This window comes from Eubalaena glacialis, chromosome 4, assembly GCF_028564815.1.
Source record: "Eubalaena glacialis isolate mEubGla1 chromosome 4, mEubGla1.1.hap2.+ XY, whole genome shotgun sequence".
NCBI lineage: Eukaryota > Metazoa > Chordata > Mammalia > Artiodactyla > Balaenidae > Eubalaena > Eubalaena glacialis.
The window spans coordinates 81,128,601-81,150,204 of record NC_083719.1 but is presented as its reverse complement, the minus strand read 5'-3'; positions in this window follow the sequence as shown (position 1 = coordinate 81,150,204).

Below are 21,604 nucleotides of genomic sequence, written 5' to 3'. Positions count from 1 at the left end.
TGCAAGGAGTTTAGTCTGTTTGAAAATGAACCTGATGGTGTGAAGGAAAAATGAATCTAAAGAAAAAGACACTTTGTACACTGTGATAAGAAGTTTAGATGCTATGCTAAGGGCAATTGTTAGTCACTGAAGCATTTTAATCCTAATAGTTCTACATTTTAGAACATCACTCTGGTTCCAGGTGGGAAAGGATTGGAAGACGGACAGCTCTGAAATCAGAGAAACGTAATAGAAAATCACTGCCATAGTTTATTTAGTTAAATTAAATTTAAATATGTTTTACCTGAACTGAGAGAGTAGGGGTAGAGAAAACATATGAAGGAATAAGAATCAAGAGCAGTGGATTTCTAACATTAGCATGTGTCAGAATCACCTGAAGGGCTTGGCATAACACATATTGCTGGGTCCATTGCCATGGTATCTAATCCAGGAGATCTGGAATGAGGCCAAAGAATTTGCATTTCTAACAGGTGATGCTGATGCTTCCATTAAGTGCTCCGTTTGAGAACCACAGATCAAAAGAAGGAAACTGGGAAGGAAGCCAAAAAAGCCAAGGTCATGCAGTAACATCCTTCTTCCTCACACTATTGTTGAATATAGGAGAGGAGCTGTCCAGGGAACGAACTTGAAATGAACCCAAATCACTCTACTCCCATCAGGGCTCAGGATTCTGTCTTTCCAGAGACCACATTCCCCTACAAACTCCATGTATACAGTACCTAATCACATTTTCACAAGATAACACCAAGAGAGCTTTAGGAAGAAAGTGAATTCGGTTTTGAAGTCACTTTTGGTTTATCTACAGATTACGCATGTACAGAACTGAATTAATCACTATCGTTGTTTCATGACACAAGCTTTGCTCACTGTATGGCCCGCTTCTTTTTGATTGTTAGTTATTTTAATTAATAAAATAGGCACCTACAAACCAATCACCCAAAAGCAAAGTTAGAATACTGACAAAAACCAACACTGATCTTACAAAACCAACTTTTGTAATTAGCAATGTATTGGTGATATTCATCTGTAATTCCATGTGTCACTGTAGATAAGCTATTGTGGCTACTGTATAGTATTTCATTACATGGATATGTTACAGTTTTTCATTTTGTTTCATTTTTCTTTCTGCGAAAAGGGTTGCTGTGAATATTTTTGCACGTGTCTGGTAATAAATATATGCAAGTTTATCTTCAACAATAACCTGGGAGTGGTATTGCTAAGTCACCCTCAGTATAAATGTTTACATTTAGGAGATAATGCCAGTTTTTTTTTCCAATTGGTTATAACAACATTCCCATCAGCAATTAAAGATCCTGTGGATCTCTATGCTCTTCAACACTTGATATTGACAAGTGCATTTTTTTTAAAATTTTGATTTCAAATGAGCATAAAATCGTATTTCATGGTGATCTCAATCTGCTCTTCTCTTTCTTGATCACTAATGATTTTGAGCATCTCTTTGTGTGTTTGCTGACCATATGTGTTTACTTATATGTTTATGCTTTTGTTTCTCACTATTTTATTGAGCTGTTTGTGCTTTTCTTGTTGATTTATAAATTCTTTGCATAATCTTCAAATTATTTTTAAGTTTTATATGTTAATATAATCCTCAAATGTGTAGCTTGTCTTTTCAATTGCTTTAGATATTTTGATAATGAAAGTTTCTTGTTTTTATTTAAAATATATGCATCAAAAAAAATAAAATATATGTATCTTTTCTTTTATCATTGTTTGCTGTATCTTGTTTAAGAAATAGTTCTTCGATTTAAGAATTAAAAGATGTTTATTCACCTCCATTTTCTATATATTTTAGAAGTCTGTTGTTGACATTTATATAATCTATTGTTGGTTATTGTATATAGTGTGAGTAAAGATCAAATTTAATCATATCTATATGGAGAATTTAGTAAATACTAAGAGAACAGTATATAAAAATGATAGTATACAACCAATTAGAATTTACCCGAGATACTCAAGTTGGTTAGAAAAATTCATAAATATAATTCACCACATTAAAAAAATTAAAATGGAAACCATATATGATTTACCAAAGTATTTGGTAAAGCTCACCACCAAGTCATTATTTAAAAAAAAAAAAAGCTCTGAAGAAGGGAAATTTCTTAGTGTTGTAAATAAATACCTATAAAACCAAACAAGAAAAACCTAAGCTATCAATATCCTGAATGTAGGAAATTTATAAACTGTCTCTTTAAAATCAGGAATAAGAAGAAATGCCAACTACACTGTTGAGAATTTAGCTAAACTACTTCATAATACTGCTGTCTTGGAATACATTTTGTGTAGCCAAGTGGCTTGCAGGACCTCTCACTAACAGGAACCCCTCCTTAGCCTTTGTCCTAGACCACATCCCTTGGAGTCACAAGTAAATGTAAATTCCTGATATGCCTCCCACAAAGTTCCTTGCGATAAGCAGTCTTCCCCAACCCTTTCCTGGGTCTTCCCCTTGTGTGCCTCTTAAATAAGATGCCCAGGATGCTTACCAAAACCCCACTCTTTTCAGTTTCAATTGACCAACCCGACCCTAACTCCAAAACACTCCAACCAGGGACACTAATAAAGGCACATGAACCAGATCCTACCAGTGCTCTCTTTGCCTGCACTTTTCCTTAACCTCCTCCTATGGGACCTTGAGGCTGCTGTGTACTTTCTCCAGGACCTGTGAATAATGAACTCCTCTATTTCACTTTCCTTGTGGCCTTTTGTTGAATCATGGCTCACCATCAGAGATCCCAGGGCTCTACTTAACAAATGTTAATTTAACAAAGTCACAACAGACAACAATTTTATTTAACTTTATAGCCTTTAGTCAATAGCAGAAGACAAGGAAAGAATTTAGAAGTATAAGCAATGCAAAGGAAGAAATACAACTTTCTTTTTTTGTTTGGCAGATGATATGACCATTCACAGGGAAAATTCAAAACAATCTACAAATTTTTAAAAATAAAGAGTTAAGTTGGTTGAATGTGAAATTAATATATAGTAGTCAATTTGTTCTGATACCCTCTTTCCTTAGAATTAGTGCTTCTAAAGAACTTTGCTTGGTTCCCCAATGCCCAATGAAATAGACTCTCACTTAAGTCACCACTCCTTTAATTACAGACACAGTTGGACATCGTTTCTGAATCACAAAGTTTAACACAGTTTACTCTCAAGCTAGGACCTCTCTCTCTCTCTCTCTCTCTTGCATGTACGTGCGTGCAAATATGCACACACAATTAAAATTTAATAGGAATGTTTTAAGGAATATAAGTTTCATATTCCAGAAAAGAGAATAGCACAATTAATGAGAAATGCCGTGGAGAAATACAAATAAGCTAGGCAATGAGGATTCATAGGTGATTAACGTTAATTATTTGATGAGTAATAGTTTATAAGCACTTTGATCATTGTAATTTCTCTAGACTATAAAATATCCATGTAATTAAAAAGAATTTTTTGAAATTAAAGGAACAGGCACAATTGAGATAACAGTTATCCTATGGAGACATAACTTTTCCTTTTATTAGTGCCACAGAATATGCAGGGAAGGTTAACGATATTTCCAAAACTGTAAATGAACATAATACAGGGAGCACCAGTTATGAATTTTATTGGGCATCTTTAATGCTTGAATAAGGACAAAGTAACACAAGTTAAAATTTTGAGTAAGAAGGATAAGTAGAAAATATGTTTTAAAGAGCCACAAGCTGCTACCTTTTCAACATATGCTATACATTTATAGGGCACAGAAGTGATTAGATAACTTAATGTTTTAATCAAGAAAGTCCCCTGGATGTTTAGGGCAGAATGAGTGTCTGGTTCAGGGTAAGAGGCAGTATTACATTATTTTAAAATAACAGTGGTAATTTTAATCAAGATTTGCCTAAATTTGTGAGCTGAGTGAATAACTGATTACATAATAATCAAAAAAGTAATCTTGTTAGATGGTGATGCCCAAATTTTCATATGTCTAAAAATAATCACTTAAGTTTTCTCTCCAATTAGATCCACATATATTAATGAGAAAGGGGGACAGATGTTTTCTTTAAAACTAATTCTTATCAATAGAATTTAGTAAAGCAAATATGGCTGCTGTTGTATAATTGACCTGAAAAGGATAGTTTAAATTTTTTTAAAGAATTGTTCAATTCTTAAAGGCATGCAAATAGTTCAACATTATTTGAACATTTAACTAGTCAAGTATTTGTTTAAAATTTATTCTTTTCCTTCAATAATCAAATGCTTATTGAGAATCCACCGTGTTCCAAGCACTGTTCTTAGAGAAATAATAGTGAAAAATCATATAAGATTTCGTCAGAGTTTAAATTCTAGTGGATGAAAACAAATAATATACAACATAAAATAAAAATATATAATATATAAATATGAAAGGACTAAGGAGAAAAATGGAGCATGAAAGTAGTATGTGAATTCAGTATGGGAGGGGTACGGAATTTAGCCAGGAGTCCAGGGATGTACACAGGAACTGGTGTATATACATCCCAGATCCTATAGTCCTATAGGATCCACCTAACCCTGGGCTTTGTATTTTTGTCCCATTTCCTAGCTGCAATGGCCTCAGGATGGTTTGCCCAAATCATGGCAGTCCTGCAGTCATAAATACCCAGGTATTCCATCTGTTGTCTCATTTTTAATACCACTGGTTGTTCTTAGACTTTCTCAGAAATGAGGGCAGGACTTCTGCATGGCTCTTGTGTTCAGCACAGACAGAGCCTCAACAGCCCTAATGCCTTGGTCCAGCTGAATTGACCAATGGAGATTCTGTCTTCATCACTGACTGCCTAGAAAAACTGTGTATCACAGGACAGAGCATATGGGAATTTACATCCCATGAGGTAAACCTTGATGAGTGAGAAATACAAGATTGCAAAGAGACCATATAAATCACTTGTTCTTCCTTTCCCTGATGGTTGCTTCCAAGAAGCAGTAGTTCTATAGGCCACTTCTGGAAATGGCTTGAGTGACCCAAGAAAAAGTAAAATTTCTTGTGAGGCCATCGACAGTTCAATAGGATCATCTTGTATAATTTTATTTGTTGTCTCCTGACTTACTTTCCTTTTTCTTACATACTCTTACCTAAGCTTTGCCTTGAGTCCTGTTTGCTAGGAAACTCAAAGATATTAGTTACCTCCTGTTGTGTAACAAATTTCCCCCAAATTTAATGGACTAAAACAAAAGCCATCTGTTATTTTATGAGTCTATGGGGGTGCCAGGATGGTTCTAGTGATCTGGGCCAGGCTTGGCCAAACTCAGCTGGGTTCAGTCATATCTGTGGTTATTGGCTGGAGGCTGCTGGTCTAGGTTAACCTGAGCTGGAATGTTTTGGCTATAATGCACATGGTCTTTCATCCTCCTGGTCCTAGACTTGTTTTCTGGGTCGTGACCAGGCTTCAAAAGTGTAAGCATAAGTGTGCAAGGTCTCTTAAGGCCTAGGCTTAGGATTGGAACCTATCATTTCCACAGCAAGCTACTTCCCAAAGCAAAGGTTATCGTAGAGTCAAAGAATGGAAAACGTGTAATTTCTATCAGTATCATCATAGAGGCAGCTGCAAGGTCATATTGCAAGGAACACTGTCAGTGGGAGGGAAAGAATCATAGCCATTTTCGCAGTCCATCTATTATTCAAGGATAAATAGAAGGCCTCAATGAAAAGCTGACATTTGAGTAAAAACATAAAAAGATATGGGAAAGGGCTATGAAATTATATCTTGAGAGAAATCATTCTTGTCATGGAGAACATCCAGAGCAAAGTCATTAAGGCGGGAGTATGCTTGGATTACTAAAGGAAAAACAGGAGGTGACTGCAGTTCTAGTGCAGTGAACACAGTAGAGGGTCCTAGGACATATGTCACTGAAGTCCTGAGGTCTGTGGTGAATGTGAGTGAACGATTTCAAAGTTCAAAGCACTGACTTCATGACATAAAAATCCCTTCGGCCCTCTGGCTCTCAGGTGAGAAGAAATTCCTCATCTCAAAATTGAAAGAGCAGTGTAAAGCAGTATATTTCAAACTGTTCTAAGCAGCTGAGCAATTTCTACCAATGAAATCTTTTCTGGAATTGTTATATATATAAAAAGCAAACTCAGAACCGATCTGTCCGAGTGATAGTAAGAGGGGCCGTGTTCAGCCTCTCACCTCCCTGCTTTGTGGCAGTCTAGAGGCTTTCTTAGAAACATTTTACAATAACTAGACTAAATGATCTTTAAAATCCTGTCCATATCTATGTCTATATAGGTAATAAATGTTTCCATAAAGTGCCTGCATGTCAGAAACTCGAGCAGTTAACTGGCCATTCATTCCTAGCCCTCCTTTACCCTGTCACAAAAAAATCAGTCTTCTAAGCTATTTATTTTTATCGCTAAATTTTAAAAACGTCTTAATACATACATAAATTATACGTATTATACTATTTCAGAGTTTCTCTTAATTACTGTTTTGCAAATTCATTCAAGGTAATATTTCCTAGAACCAGTTTCTGAGAATCTCAAGAAACATTATCAATTTCTGCTTATTTATAATTCCTATGATGCCTAAAGAAAAAATATTACTAGTAGGAAAAACTACTCATTTATAGTATAATTTTATAGTTTAATAAATTTTATAATCGATTTATGATTCTGATATAGATGTGAGATAAGCTAAGAATTTATTTTTGATCTGGTGGTAAAATTATACAAATCCACAGACAACATGTTTCTTAACTATTGATACATTCATTCAGGTCATTAGGGGAGCACGTAAGGATGGTGGAATTTTCTTAGTTTTATATCTAACCATTGGATTTCATTTATTCCAAAAACCAACAAAAATATAAACAAATATTAATAAAGCATACACAACATTTTAAAATCTTTAAGCCAGGAATTTCTCACTCTGAGAACACTTTAGACTACTTTTGTTAATCTTATACAGTCATTATAGTTGCCCTTTATCTGCATGTGTGATATGTCACTTGTTTAAAATCATATTGTAAAAACATGGTAGATCATATGTCCTACAATCAAACATTTGATTAAAAAATATGATTTTTGCTGTGAAATTATGAGCCATATACAGTATAAACTAGTGTTAGACACAGCATTTTATAAGGGAAATCAATCTTTTCTTCAAATGAGTGATTCTCATTGATGTTATCATTAATCTTAATAAAATTAAAGAATTTTCATTTAGTTATAATATTTTAAATACATTTTAATAGAGATGCAGCAATTTAAAAACTTGTCATTACAATCTTCTCAATGATACCATTTTATTTTCTGCTCTCCTCAATACATATTACCTAATTTTAATTTGTTATTGCTTAAAATGTTCATGTCTTTATAGGTATTTTTTTCTTTTCTTTTGATCCAGCAGTGTTAATTTTAATTTTGAGAGCCATTTGCACAATACAGCTAATGTAGATAATGCCAGAAATATAGAGTTGGTAAATGTCAAGACTATTTCTTTTAGTCCCTAGTAACAGTTCATGGCACTTAAAAAAATTCTTGTGAGCTGAATGTTGAAAATAAACCATTTCCTTCATATTCCTGCAGAAATGCATAAAATAAACCTTTGATCTAAAGTGACATTTATTAACCTGAATGTGAGACTAACTATAACATTTGTCCTGAATAATATTTCACACTTATCTAGAACTTTTCATCTTAGACTCTCTAAAAACATAAATACATTAATTCTGTAATCCTTACAAGACTCCTACAGTTAGGTAATTATTTTTATTCCTCCTTTACTGATGAAAAATCCAAGGTACTGAGATTACCCCATAGTCATCCAAAAAGTCAAATCTGACTATAAATATGAAAGTTGTATTTGAATTTCTAGCTTTCTACTACAAAGTTGAAATTTTCATTCAAAACAGTTTGCTACTTTTATTTTCAAGATATATTTTTTCCAAAAATAGAACATATAAAAACATTTCCTCTCTAGAAAATCAAATAGAAGTAATACTCACTTCTAAATATTAAGATTTTCCAACATGCGGACTATGCATAGTTATACTGAAGAAACTCATTGAATATTTACTTGCTCAACAACAAGAAAAAGAGGTATGAAAGCTTTTAGAAAGGCAGGGTTAGAGGAAAACATAGGCAGAACACTCTCTGACATAAATCGCAGCAAGATCTTTTTCGATCCACCTCCTGGAGTAATGAAAATAAAAACAAAAATAAACAAATGGGACCTAATGAAACTTAAAAGCTTTTGCATAACAAAGGAAACCATAAACAAAACAAAAAGACAACCCTCAGAATGGGAGAAAATATTTGCAAACGAAGCAACCAATAAGGGATTAATCTCCAAAATATACAAGCAGCTCATGCAGCTCAATATCAAAAAAAAAAAAACAACCCAATCAGAAGATGGGCAGAAGATCTAAACAGACATTTCTCCAAAGAAGAAATACAGATGATTAAAAAGCATGTGAAAAGATGCTCAACATCACTAATTATTAGAGAAATGCAAATCAAAACTACAATGAGGTATCACCTCACACCAGTCAGAATGGCCATCATGAAAAAATCTACAAACAATAAATGCTGGAGAGGGTGTGAAGAAAAGGGAATCCTCCTATACTCTTGGTGGGATTGTAAATTGATGCAGACACTATGGAGAACAGTATGGAGGTTCCTTAAAAAACTAAATATAGAACTATCATATGATCCAGCAATCCCACTCCTGGGCATATATCCGGAGAAAACCATACTTCAAAAAGATACATGCACCCCAATGTTCATTGCAGCACTATTTACAATAGCCAGGACATGGAAGCAACTTAAATGTCCATCAACAGAGAAATGGATAAAGAAGATGTGGTACATATGTACAATGGAATATTCCTCAGTCATAAAAAAAGAATGAAATAATGCCATTTGCAGCAACATGGATGGAACTAGAGATTATCATACTGAGTGAAGTAAGTCAGACAGAGAAAGACAAATATATGATATCACTTGTATGTGGAATCTAAAAAAAGGGTACAAATGAACTTATCTACAAAACAGAAATAGAGTTACAAATGTAGAAGATAAGCTTATGGTTACCAGGGGGCAAGGGGGTGGGGGGAGGGATAAACTGGAAGATTGGGATTGACATATACACACTACTATATATAAAATAGATAACTAATAAGGGAACTCTACTCAATACTCTATAGTGACCTATATGGGAAAAGAATCTAAAAAAGAATAGATACATGTATATATATAACAGATCCATTTTGCTGTACACCTGAAACTAACACAACATTGTAAATCAACTATACCTCAATTAAAAAAAAAAAAAAGGCAGGGTTGTAAGGTGTGTTTATTAAAAACAACATCAATTTTCATTTTGGACACAATGTTTTACTACATTATCCAGTGCAAAGAGTAAGGAGACAAAAATGCCTAAAAGTTAAAGTTTTTGCTGATCATATTGCTGTGAAGGATGGTCATACAAGGGTATGTAATTGGAAGTTATAGTTACAGCAAGAACAGTTCTGCCATTACAATTTATACACAGATTTATCTAAACATTTTCATGATTACACTTTATCAACAGTTCATCTGAGGAGTCATCTCTCATCTCACAACCTTTGTCAAATCCAATATGCTTTTGTAGCACCATGTCATTCTCACTGTAGTTAGCAAGTTGTACATTTATATTTATTTTCAGAATTGTATCTTCTTTACTGGATTATAAATTTCAAGAGGGTAGGGATGGTATCTGTTTTCCACACCATTCCCAGTACTTGGTACATCTTTCACATGTTAAGTAGGAAAAGATTAATATATTACAGCATTTTAATTTAAGTTGGATATCTGCCTAAACTGTGCTTCAGTGATATTTTCCATTATGCATAATATATATATATATTTACATCTTTATTGGAATATAATTGCTTTACAATGTTGTACTAGTTTCTGCTGTAGAACAAAGTGAACTAGTTATACGTATACATATATCCCCATATCCCCTCCCTCCCACCCTCCCTATCCCAACCCTCTAGGTGGTCACAAAGCACCGAGCTGATCTCCCTGTGCTATGCGGCTGCTTCCCACTAGCTATCTATTTTACCTTTGGTAGTGTATATATGTCCATGCTACTCTCTCACTTCTCCCAGCTTACCCTTCCCCCCCAACCCTGTGTCCTCAACTCCATTCTCTATATCTGCATCTTTATTCCTGTCCTGCTGCTAGGTTCATCGGAACTATTTTTCTTTTTAGATTCCATATATATGCGTTAGCATACAGTATTTGTTTTTCTCTTTCTGACTTACTTCACAGTTATGGTAAAACATCCCACCCCATTTACTCATATAACATAATGGGATCACAGTGTAACAATGCTTCAAATATTTTGTGGCCTTAAGATGACTTTTAGAAAATGAACTAAATAGTCTATCTAGAATAATATTAGTTCTTTCATGTAAGTTACTCTGAATTTATCATGCCACTATTGAAATAAAGTATCATAAATTAAGTTAATTTAGTGGATCCCTTGAATAAAGCCCAAATCTGTCGGGTAAAAAACTTTTTATCTTCAGATCCCTTCCAAACCCTTTGTTACTTCTCTTTGTTAAGTGCCTTTTGAATATTTAGTGCTTATTATTAGATGGGGTATAGTAAATGGTTTCCCAGAATGAAGTTTAACAGATCAATTTAGTACATCCTTTTGAATTGCCCAGAATTGCCCAGAATTTCTCAGACTTCAGAAGCTTTATATATTATTGCAATAAACACCATTTCGGGGAGCAACTGAATTTTAAAACAGACAAGAGTATTCTGTTCTATTACCTAACTTAAAATACTTTATGCTGCATTCACTTGCTTAAAGTAAACAAGTTTTAAAAAGCTTGGTCAACACCAACAACCAAAAAAGAAGAACCCTAAAAGCCAAGAAACAAAACTATACCAAGTAATACCACACTGTAGAGCAAAATGTTTAAACACAGTAAACAAACATAACTCGAATTATAACTTTAACTTGGAAATGAGCAATTTGCTGCTTGTTAAGAGTATTTGTAAATATTTGCATCTCTATGTGCATATGAGGGTCAGAGTGTATATCATCAAGAGCACTGTACCCATCATCAAGGGCAAATGTAGAATTAGTGGATCAATTGTTAAATACTGCCCTTGTGAGTCACCAGTGGTCCTAGCCTGAGTGGGGACTCAACAGGAACTCAAGTCTTCTAAGCATGATACTCTTCTTACTGCAGTGTCAGAAGGTCTGTGCCGGACTGCCCTTAGGCTCCAATAGTGTACAATCCCTCTCAGCACCTGATGGTTTTTAATCTCTATATTAGAGGTATGAAAGTCTTTTTTTTAATTTGGGGTATAATTTACTGAAATAATTTAAATATATATGCAAATATTAAACATCTCTCAATGCTCATTCACAATGGCATTTACAGTGTTTTATCTAATGCTATAAATTTTGTGTGTGGTTTAGCAGCTCACACTAATTTCAGATACATTGTTTCACAGGCACATGCACAGAATATCTGTGCTTAGTATACAGTCATTTGATATAGAAATTTTCTCAATTTATTTGAGACATCATAATGAATACTGGTGATAAAGCCATGTGAAATCATAGATGTACATGACTAGAATTTCCCTTTTCTGTTTTTTTTTTTTTTTTTTTTGTCATTTTCAAATGTTGCTACTGGGTGTATTTTTAAATTTAATCTGAATAAGTGCATAAGGAAAAAACAAAAGTTTCACATAATATCCTGTCAGTAAAATTAGTAAAACCTGGAAAGCAATTTCCAGTGTAGTATGTGGATCAGGAGATAAGATGCAATATCGGTTCATTTCCACTACAGAAAAAGAAAGTGTAATTTTCCGTACTCTTCTAACTTCTATTATCCACACGGGAACTGTTATTACCTGCATAATGTACTGAGGCATTTGCAATTAGGCTTACTGTTCAGATTAGTCTCCCTCGGTTTCAAGTCACTTTTACTTGAAACGATAAAATTAAATTAGCAGTCTTACCCAGGTCAGTGTGAAGTTTATCCCAGTGGATTTTGCATGAGACTGTTGCTCGGTTACAGCTTTCATACCATAACACTGGATGCATTTGGAACACATATATTTTTGTTCTATTTGTAGGAATTTTTAATAAAAGAAGGCAAAATATAATTTCATTTACTTCAATTTCTTCCATTTAGCTGTTGTACAGGAATTTAAAATAGCAATAGAATGCTTGCTTTGGAGTTAATGGTATACTTTTGGTGTTTCAAGCTATGTGATGAGCTTTATATTAAAAATTAGAATATACTGGCAAGGTAAAATAATACTGAATTCCAATTGTAGTACAAATTTCATTTTTTCTTTGAAACAAGGTATAATCACCCTATGAAATTATGTCTCGGGAAGAACTAGTCTCTTTCTTGCTTGTTTTCATTTTCTTTTTCTTTATATTTATTTCTTTATATATAAATATTCTTTCTCTTATAGTGAAAATGATAAATGATGTACATTTATCAAATATAATAAGTGGAATTTTTGTTTCTATTGTGTCTTGTTTTTTGGTTTTTGGTTTTTTTGGTTTCTTTTTTTGGTCTTTTGAGAGTACAAGTAAGGGGGAGAATTTTTTTGAAAAGAAGTATAGAGCAAACACCTAAACAGTCTTACATTCAAATTATACTGATTTATAACTGATAAAAGGGAAAAATGTAGAATTAACAAAAATTCAAACAATCTCAACAGTGGAGGTAGCTCTATTTTTGCCCTGCTTATTTAAAACAGAAAATACATTTTTATCCTAGGCTCTTGCCATAATGGATTCTCCTTAGTTCCTCAATTACAAGTGTCCTTTTAGTCTTCCCTCTCCTTGGAAACCCTTGTACCATTCATTGCTTGACTAGCTTTTACTGTTCCTTCACAAAGTTTTGTCACTTCTGGGGATGCTTCCCTAACATGTTCAGAAGAAGAAGGGTGCACATCTTTTGGAATCCTGAAGCACCATGCTCCTACCCATGCACGATAAGTGTAAACAGTTTAGCTCATATTTAAGGCATGAACTGCCTTATTCATTTCTATTTCCCCAGAGTTTTACACTCATTTTTTAATAGAGTAGATATTTAATAAGTATTTGTCAAAAGACTGAGTGAATAAATGAATGAATAATTAAATAAGTTAGGTACTGTTTTAGTGAAGTAGAAAAGAGTGGCAACAACAAACAAGCTAAATTTGAAAGACTAGTTGGGTTGTCATAAATCTTTCCATAATTATTTTCAATCTTCCATTATAATATATATATATTTTTCTGACTCAAAAATCACATCGGGCTCTGTGTGTGTGTGTGTGTGTGTGTGTGTGAGAGAGAGAGAGACAGAGACAGAGACAGAGACAGAGAGAGACAGACACACAGCTAGATGGACAGACTATGGCTGCCTACAGGCCAGCTACCCATCTTCAGTTCATATTCTCTACCACTGCCTATCACATCATAACTGACTATCTGACCACCTCACCCATTTATGGTACCTGACTAGCCCTAGAAAGTAAGCATTTGAATTTGGAATCCTGGTTCTAACTATACCTTGGGAATAACAATGTTTTAATAACAATGGAAAATTAGACAAGAAATATTTATTTTAACCTGGTGATTTTTCTTTACAAAAGGATTGACCATTATATTACTTTGAAAATTCTAATCTTCTGACACATTTACTGTTGTTTGTTTTTTAATTTAGAGACTCCATTTAAATATAAATTTCTCAGAGAGACAACCACAGGCACATAATCCCTATCCAGAATTTTTAAACCAAAAATGTCTGAAGATTCAATGTTAGTCCACAATTGATCTGACTGTAACACCTCACTAGAACTCATGTAAAGCTCATCTTGGTCTTTATTTACTGAGCGTAATTATTTGTACATTTTGCTACAGAAATATTAATGTAGTTGGTAATGAGGTCGGTATTTGGAATATGTTCCAAATTCCTTTCTAAAAAATAAAAATGAATGTAATCTAAATTCTGAAACTTGTCTGATCCCATGGATTTCAATTAAAGTAGTAAAAAACAAAAAATAAAACAACTTCAAATGTAAATATAGCTAGACTAGAAAATTTTAAAAATAACAGAAGAAGAAAGAAAGAAAAAGAAACCCTTCCTGCAGCTGGCAGAGAAGGGATACTTTATGTAGTAATGTTACACAGCCATTCACATTTTTCCCCCAGGGGAAACCTATTTTTAATTTGAATCCAGGAATGAACATGATTAATGTATCTGGTTACTATATATTTTTTCCAGGATAGAAATTCTCATTAACTGTTATTTTAAACAACCCCTTTGTCAGTTTGTGTTTGACAAACATTAGCAACTACACTGTTTATTTTGGTCGTGTCTTAAAAACATATTACAATAATATTTAGTTTAAAGATAACTATAATGATGCTTTGTATTCTCTCTCTTTTTTTTGTTTTTACTTTTTATTCTCCTTTCCATACATACTAACTACGTCACATATCTTCTTTGATAGTAACTAGATATTAGCTAGGATTATCAAAGAGGAGATTTAATACTGTAAATAAAGCACAGTCTCTAAGTAAGTGGTTCCACCAGATACACTTAACAAATAATGATATCGTACCCCGCATATCTTACAGGTAACAGCTGCTACTCAGGGAACGTGGTGAACTTGCGTATGACATCTAAGAACCTCTCTGCCCCTTTTCACCATGGCTGAATTTGTTGCTCTAGGTTTCCAAACATATATGACTGGAAATTGAGATTATCAAAAGAAAACAAACTGAATTAAAAAAAAAAAAAAGACCTGCCTTCAGCAGTTTTATGGCTATGATCATGTATATTGCATATGAGGTAATCCTCTTACTATATGCAACTATTGATGCCTCTCTTTAAAATTAATCTGAATCCTATCAGCTTGAATCTCAGAGAAGTGTGACTTTTTAAAAAGGGCTTTTTGCAAAACTTGATGGTAATTTGGAAGACTTACCACAGTATTCAGGTTCTACAGAGAAAAACCTGATGTAGCTGAAATTCAGAATTAAGATATATGCATGTGCAGAAACTTCTCCAGTTGAACTGAATAGCAGTTAATTTCAAAGGCCATAAAAATGGCCTAATTACTAAGAAATTATTAATCTTCTAGAAAAACTGCATAGTCTATGTTATTACATTACTACCTAAGATTATTTTCTGCAACTGACTGATATAAAGTATGCTTTACAGTCCACAAACCAGTGTGGTATAACACTGCCATAACACTTGGTGGGGCTTGAAAATTTAAAAGGAACTCATTACAAAAATAATTTTTCTAAGAATTATTTTTCTTTCTTGCTTTAAAGATACATTTTAATAAAGAAAATATAGTGTATTTATATACGTTTCCCAACCAAACAAAAAATAAGACGACCAAAATTTAGACCAGGAGAAGATGAGTGCAGATACTTATACAATAAAAGAATAGATATATTCATTCAGTTGAACTTTTTCCTCAACAAGCGTATCAGAAGATGACTTAGTTCAGACTTGTCTGTTAATGTGTTAATTTAAAATGTTCTTATCTTGCTTTACCAAACTCCCTTTTAAGCCAATATCTTTCTGAATGGCATTGAATTTTCAGAGAAAAGGTGCTTTCTATGCAGAAGATGAAAAATGTCCACAGTAGCAGAAAATAAGCAAAATAAGAGTGAAAGCAACTTGTGTGAATAGGACAGGGACCAAAAAAAAAAAAAAAAAAAAAGGATAGGGACTCAGCTATTTGTGAATCAGAAATATTGAATCCTGTCTTAGAGCAATACACTTGTTTTAGATACACTGATATAATGGTAAATATCTTGAAAGTTGAATGATGAAGTCCATGCAAATTAAAGGAACACTATAATGAAAAGATCTAGTAACATTATCCTAATTCTGTGACACTCATTTCAAAAAATATTTAGTAATTAAAACATTTTGAAATTTAAAATTTTGTTCACAATGCAAACCTCAAAACATGGATGAAATGGTAGTTTTCATTCTGATTAAGGTTAACAGCTGATCTTTCAGCAGAACTCTGCAAGCCAGAAGGGAGTGGCAGGACATATTTAAAGTGATGAAAGGGAAAAACCTACAGCCAAGATTACTATACCAAGCAAGGATCTCATTCAGATTCAATGGAGAAATAAAAATCTTTAAACACAAGCAAAAGCTAAGAGTATTCAGCACCACCAAAACAGCTCTACAACAAATGCTAAAGGAACTTCTCTAAGTGGGAAACACAAGAGAAGAAAAGGACCTACAAAAAACAAACCCAAAACAATTAAGAAAATGGTAATAGGAACATACATATCAATAATTACCTTAAACCTGAATGGATGAAATGCTCCAACCAAAAGACACAGGCTCGCTGAATGGATACAAAAACAAGACTGATGTATATGCTGTCTACAAGAGACCCACTACTGACCTAGGGACACATACAGACTGAAAGTGAGGGGATGGAAAAAGATATTCTATGCATATGGAAATCAAAAGAAAGCTGGAGTAGCAATACTCATATCAGAAAAATAGACTTTAAAATAAAGAATGTTACAAGAGACAAGGAAGGACACTACGTAATGATCAAGGGATCAATCCAAGAAGAAGATATAACAATTATAAATATATATGCACCCAACATAGGAGCACCTCAATACATAAGGCAACTGCTAACAGCTCTAAAAGAGGAAATTGACAGTAACACAATAATAGTGGGGGACTTTAACACCTCACTTACACCAATGGACAGATCATCCAAACAGAAAATTAATAAGGAAACACAATCTTTAAATGACACAATAGACCAGATAGATTTAATTGATATTTATAGGACATTCCATCCAAAAAGAGCAGATTACACTTTCTTCTCAAGTGCTCACGGAACATTCTCCAGGATAGATCACATCTTGGGTCACAAATCAAGCCACAGTAAATTTAAGAAAATTGAAATCATATCAAGCATCTTTTCTGACCACAACACTATGACATTACAAATCAAATACAGGGAAGTAAACGTAAAAAATACAAACACATGGAGGATAAACAATACATTACTAAATAACCAAGAGATCACTGAAGAAATCAAAGAGGAAATCAAAAAATACCTAGAGACAAATAACAATGAAAACATGATGACCCCAAACCTATGGGATGCAGCAAAAGCAGTTCTAAGAGGGAAGTATATAGCAATACAAGCCTACGTCAAGAAACAAGAAAAATCTCAAATAAACAATCTAATCTTACACCTAAAGGAACTAGAGAAAGAAGAACAAACAAAACCCAAAGTTAGTAGAAGGAAAGAAATCATAAAGATCAGAGCAGAAATAAATGAAATAGAAACAAAGAAAACAATAGCAAAGATCAGTAAAATTAAAAGCAGGTTCTTTGAGAAGATAAACAAAATTGATAAACCATTAGCCAGACTCATCAAGAAAAAGAGGAAGAGGACTCAAATCAATAAAATTAGAAATGAAAAAGGAGAAGTTACAACAGACACCGCAGAAGTACAAAGCATCCTAAGAGACTACAACAAGCAACTCTATGCCAATAAAATGGACAACCTGGAAGAAATGGACAAATTCTTAGAAAGGTATAAACTTCCAAGACTAAACCAGGAAGAAATAGAAAATATGAACAGACAAATCACAAGTAATGAAATTGAAACTGTGATTAAAAATCTTCCAACAAACAAAAGTCCAGGACCAGATGGCTTCACAGGTGAATTCTATCAAACATTTAGAGAAGAGCTAACACCCATCCTTCTCAAACTCTTCCAAAAAATTTCAGGGGAAGGAACACTCCCAAACTCATTCTATGAGGCCACCATCACCCTGATACCAAAACCAGACAAAGATACTACAAAAAAATAAAATTACAGACCAATATCACCGATGAATATAGATGCAAAAATCCTCAACAAAATACTAGCAAACAGAATCCAAGAACACATTAAAAGGATGATACACCATGATCAAGTGGGATTTATCCCAGTCATGCAAGGATTCTTCAGTATAAGCAAATCAATCAATGTGATACACCATATTAACAAATTGAAGAATAAAAACCATATGATCATCTCAATAGATGCAGAAAAAGCTTTTGACAAAATTCAACACCCATTTATGATAAAAACTCTCCAGAAAGTGGGCATAGAGGGAACCTACTTCAAGATGATAAAGGCCATATATGACAAACCCACAGCAAACATCATTCTCAACGGTGAAAAACTGAAAGCATTTCCTCTAGGATCAGGAACGAGACAAGGATGTCCACTCTCACCACTTTTATTCAACATAGTTTTGGAAGTCCTAGCCACGGCAATCAGAGAAGAAAAAGAAATAAATGAATACAAATTGGAAAAGAAGAAGTAAAACTGTCACTGTTTGCAGATGACATGATACTATATAGAGAGAATCCTAAAGATGCCACCAGAAAACTACTAGAGCTAATCAATGAATTTGGTAAAGTTGCAGGATACAAAATTAATGCACAGAAATCTCTTGCAGTCCTATACACTAATGATGAAAAATCTGAAAGAGAAATTATGGAAACACTCCCATTTACCATTGCAACAAAAAGAATAAAATACCTAGGAATAAATCTACCTAAGGAGACAAAAGACCTGTATGCAGGAAACTAAAAGACACTGATGAAAGAAATTAAAGATGTTACAAACAGATGGAGAGATATACCATGTTCTTAGATTGGAAGAATCAATATTGTGAAAATGACTATACTGCCCAAAGCAATCTACAGATTCAATGTAATCCCTATCAAATTACCAATGGCATTTTTTACAGAACTAGAACAAAAAAATCTTAAAATTTGTATGGAGACACAAAAGACCCCAAATAGCCATAGCAGTCTTGAGGGAAAGAAACGGAGCTGGAGGACTCATACTCCCTGACTTCAGACTATAGTACAAAGCTACATTAATCAAGACAATATGGTACTGGTAAAAACGGAAGTATAGATCAATGGAACAGGAGAGAAAGCCCAGAGATTAACCAACGTACCTATGGTGAACTAACCTTTGACAAAGGAGGCAAGGATATACAATGAAGAAAAGACAGTCTCTTCAATAAGTGGTGCTGGGAAAACTGGACAGCTACATGGAAAAGAATGAAATTAGAACACTCCCTAACACCATACACAAAAATAAACTCAAAATGGGTTATAGACCTAAATGTGAGGCCAGACACTATCAAACTCTTAGAGGAAAACACAGGCAGAACATTCTATGACATAAATCACAGCAAGATCCTTTTTGATCCACCTCCTAGAGGAATGGAAATAAAAACAAAAATAAACAAATGGGACCTAATGAAACTTAAAAGCTTTTGCAAAGCAAAGGAAACTACAAACAAGACGAAAAGAATAAGCGAAAATATTTGCAAACAAATCAAAGAACAAAGGATTAATCTCCAAAAAATATAAACAGCTCATACAGCTCAATATTAAAAAAACAAACAACCCAATCCAAAAATGTGCAGAAGACCTAAATAGACATTTCTCCAAAGAAGACATACAGATGGCCAAGAAACACATCAAAAGCTGCTCAACATCACTAATTATTAGAGAAATGCAAATCAAAACTACAATGAGGTATCACCTCACACCAGTCAGAATGGCCATCATCAGAAAATCTACAAACAACAAATGCTGGAGAGGGTGTGGTTAAAAGGGAACCCTCTTGCACTGTTGGTGGAAATGTAAATTGATACAGCCACTATGGAGAAGAGTAGGGAGGTTCCTTAAAAATCTAAAAATAGAATTACCATATGACCCAGCGATCCCACTACTGGGCATATACCCAGAGAAAACCATAATTCAAAAAGACACATGCACCCCAATGTTCATTACAGCACTATTTACAATAGTCAGGACATGGAAGCAACCTAAATGCCCATTGACAGATGAATGGATAAAGAAGAAGTGGTACATATATACAATGGAATATTACTCAGCCATAAAAAGGAACGAAACTGGGTCATTTGTAGAGATGTGGATGGATCTAGAGACTGTCATACAGAGTGAAGTAAGTCAGAAAAAGAAAAAGAAATATTGCATATTAACACATATATGTGGAACGTAGAAAAGTGGTACAGATGAACCAGTTTGCAGGGCAGAAATTGAGACACAGATGTAGAGAACTAGTGTATGGGCACCAAGGGGGAAAGTGGCGGGGGTGGTGGTGGTGGTGTGATGAATTGGGAGATTGGGATTGACATATATACAAAAATAATCTGGAAAATAAACGTTAACTGTAATCCTATCACCTCAAGATAATCTCTGTTAGTATTCCTTCACTCTATTCATTTTTATTTCTACTTTGTATAATTAATTTTAACTTAGGTAATTATATAACATATATATTTATTATAACTACTTACAGTATCTATACATTTTAATTTAAAGTTGCAGACTATTTCTTCTGATGAAAATGGTAATTCTGTATGATGTCAGTTAAAATCTGTATTATATTAAATACATAGTATGCTGGCCTGCTTTCTTATTTAATATTATATTGTCATCATTTACGTATATCTTGATTTTTCCTCGACTAAATATTCTTTGCATGAAAGATATCATAAATTATTTAATAATTTCTTAATCTGTTAGCATTTTAGTTATTTCAAACTTTTCATTATTTGAATAAAGCTGTTCATAGCAGTTTAAAAGCTCTTTAAATAGGTCTCTAGATATTTCCATAGAACAGATTGTTACAGACATTAAGTCCTCAATTACCTTGATCCACACAGCCAAATTTCTTTCCAGAAACGTCATACCAAATGACTGCCCAGAGCAGTTATGGACATCCATCTCACCTCCTTCTCAAAAACAGCAGTACAATTTATACATTCTAATTACTGCAGTGTAATAGACGAAAAGTGGTTTTGAATGTGATCAAATAGAGGGATACACACACTACTGTTAAAACATGAGATTAAGGATTGTCAAGCTGAGCTTCTGAGTTTATTTCTTGTCTTATTAAAAACCCAAGAGACTGATGTTAAACAAATTTGAAAAGACAGATAATACCAAGGCACAAGTAAAATGCGAAGGAAATTCTTGCCATGCTTTCAGCAGGCAAGTGATTTAAACAATTTCTCAAAGATGGATAACTGAGGGAATAGTGTTGGTTGGTATGCCACACAAATATGGGTCAGATCAATGGGCTCAATCACTTGATTTACTTTATACTATGAGAGACATGGTTTCAATGAATGTACTTTCAGAGGAGGGCAGGACCAAGAGGGGTAGACGTTGATTAAAAGGTTATATGGGTATGGTATTTGTTTTTCTCTTTCTGACTTACTTCACTCTGTATGACAGTCTCTAGGTCCATCCACCTCACTACAAATAACTCAATTTCGTTTCTTTTTATGGCTGAGTAATATTCTATTGTATACATGTGCCGTATCTTTTTTATCCATTTATCTGTCAATGGACACTTAGGTTGCTTCCATGTCCTTGCTATTGTAAATAGAGCTGCAATGAACATTGTGGTACATGACTCTTTTTGAATTATGGTTTTCTCAGGGTATATGCCCAGTAGTGGGATGGCTGGGTCGTATGGTAGTTCTATTTTTAGTTTTTTAAGGAA